We start from the raw sequence: 2899 nt of genomic DNA on the forward strand, positions 1-2899 counted from the left end.
AAACAAACTGGGAGCTGACTGTGGCTCAGATCATAAACTCCTTATTGCAAAATTCAGACTTAAATTGAAGAAAGTAGGGGAAACCACTAGGCCATTTAGATATGACCTAAATCAAATCCCTAATGATTATACAGGGGAAGTGACAAATAGATTAAGGGATTAGATCTGATAGAGTGCCTGAAGAACTATGGATGGAGGTTTGTGACATTGTACAGGAGGCAGTGATCAACACCATCCACAAGAAAAAGAAAGGCAAAAAGGCAAAATGGTTGTCTGAGGAGGCCTTAGAAATACTTGAGAAAGGAAGAGAAGCTAAACAAAAGGAAAGATATACCCATTTGAATGTTGAGTTCCAAAAAATAGCAAGGAGAGATAAGAAAGCCTTCCCCAGTGATCAATGCAAAGGAATAGAGGAAAACAATAGAATGGGAAAGACTAGAGATCTCTTTAAGAAACTTAGAGATACCAAGGGAACATTTCCTGCAAAGATGGGCACAATAAAGGACAGAAATGGTATGGACCTAACAGAAGCAGAAGATCTTAAGAAGTGACAAGAATACACAGAAGAACTATACAAAAAAGATCCTCATGACCCAGATAACCACGATGGTGTGATCATTCACTTACAGCCAGACATCCTGGAATGCAAAGTCAAGTGGGCCTTAGGAAGCATCACTATGAACCAAGCTAGTGGAGGTGATGGAATTCCAGTTGAGCTATTTCAAATCCTAAAAGATGATGCTGTTAAAGTGCTGCACTCAATATACCAGCAAATTTGGAAAACTCAGAAGTGGCCACAGGACTGGAAAAGGTCAGTTTTCATTCCAATCCCAAAGAAAGGCAATGACAAAGAATGTTCAAACTACTGCACAATAGCACTCTTCACACACGCTAGCAAAGTAATGCTCAAAATCCTCCAAGCTAGATTTTAACAGTACATGAACTGTGAACTTCCAGATGTTCAAGCTGGATTTAGAAAAGTCAGAAGAACCAGAGATCAAATTGCCAACATCTGTTGTGAAAAAGCAAGAGAATTCCAGAAAAACACCTACTTCTGCTTTATTGACTATGCCAAAGCCTTTGACTGTGTGGATCACAACAAACTGGAAAAATTTTTCAAGAGATGGGAATACCATTTGCCTCCTGACAAATATGTATGCAGGTTAAGAAGGAACAATTAGAATCAGACACGGAACAGAGGACTGGTTCCAAATTGGGAAAGGAGTATCACAAGGCTGTATATTGTCACCCTGCTTATTTAACTTCTATGCAGATTACATCATGCAAAACGCCAAGCTGGATGAAGCATAAACTGGAATCAAGATTACCGGGAGAGATATCAATAACATCAGATACACAGATGACACCACCCATATGGCAGAAAGTGAAGAATAACTAATGAGCCTCTTGATGAAAGTGAAAGAGGAGAGTGAAAAAGCTGGCTTAAAACTCAACACTCAAAAAACGAAGATCATGCATCTGGTCTCATCACTTCATGGCAAGTAGATGGGGAAACAATGGAACCAGTGAGAGACTATTTTGGGGGGCTCCAAAATCACTGCAGATGGTGACTGAAGCCATGAAATTAAGATGCTTGGATCCTTGGAAGAAAAGCTATGACCAATCTAGACAGCATATTAAAAAGCAGAGACATTACTTTGCTGACAAAAGTCAAGGCTATGGTTTTTCCAGTAGTCGTGTATGGGTGTGAGAGTTGGACTATAAAGAAAGCTGAGTGCTGAAGAAACGATGCTTTTGAACTCTGCTGTTGGAAAAGACTCTTGACATTCCCTTGAACTGCAAGGAGATCCAACCAGTACATCCTAAAGGAAATCAGTCCTGAATATTCATTGGAAGGACTGATGCTGAAGCTGAAACTCCAATACTTTGGCCACCTGATGTGAAGAACTGACTCGGTGAAAAAGACCCTGATGCTGGGAAAGACTGAAGGTGGGAGGAGAAGGGGATGACAGAGGATGAGATGGTTGGATGGCATCACTGACTTGATGGACATGAGTTAGAGTAAGCTCAGGGAGTCAGTGATGGACTGTGAAGCCTGGGGTGCTGCAGTCCATGGAGTTGCAATGAGTCAGACATGACTGAGTGACTGAACTGAACTGAACAAACTATGTAGCTGAAAGCATCAGAAGAGGACACACTGGGTGGGCTTTTCTCAAGAAAGGAAGAGGAAGGATGTAAGGTGTACACCAAAAGAAAGGCATCAGACACCTGACTTGAAAGGACAGTTTTCACGTTGCCCCTTCAAAATGCTCTTGTCCTCTCAGAGTGTCCATGACTTTTTCTCTCAGGAAGAAGAGAAATACAACGGAATTTGACTTACACTATTGTAAAAACTGGTAAAACAATTTTGATTCAGCCATTATTGTTACATCTGGTGATGATTCTCAACCCACAGGACACAAGGCCAGGAAGGAAGAATGAATATGAACTCAAGAAATGTAGGGGAAAATTGAAACACACAAAAAGATGGAACCTGCATCTTCCTTTCTTTCATTGGATCCTATGTCAGAATTTGTCTATCATCAACCCTAAAAATTTGCTGGAGAAATGTAACTCTTGTTACAAAGTCCCTCTTGAACTTGGCCCAGAAATTAGAGAAGCTAGAGGAATATGACCCTGAATGCTCGAGTTGTGAGCCTGGCCACTGCCATTGTCAACAAGGGAAAGCAGCAGTTTATAATCTACAACATGGTGCCTGACTACATCATTCTTCCAAGAGTAAAACATGGCTACTGTTTCAACTCAGATTTTCATTTTATGGTGATCAACCCTAACCTGCAACATGCAAAGTAAACAATTATGGGAAATGGAGTTTGGCTTGGCCAAGTTGACACATTTTAGTGCTATCACAGTCCAGCCCTTGTCAACTTGGCATCCA

Source organism: Bubalus kerabau, chromosome X (assembly GCF_029407905.1).
Source record: "Bubalus kerabau isolate K-KA32 ecotype Philippines breed swamp buffalo chromosome X, PCC_UOA_SB_1v2, whole genome shotgun sequence".
Classification (NCBI taxonomy): Eukaryota; Metazoa; Chordata; class Mammalia; order Artiodactyla; family Bovidae; genus Bubalus; species Bubalus kerabau.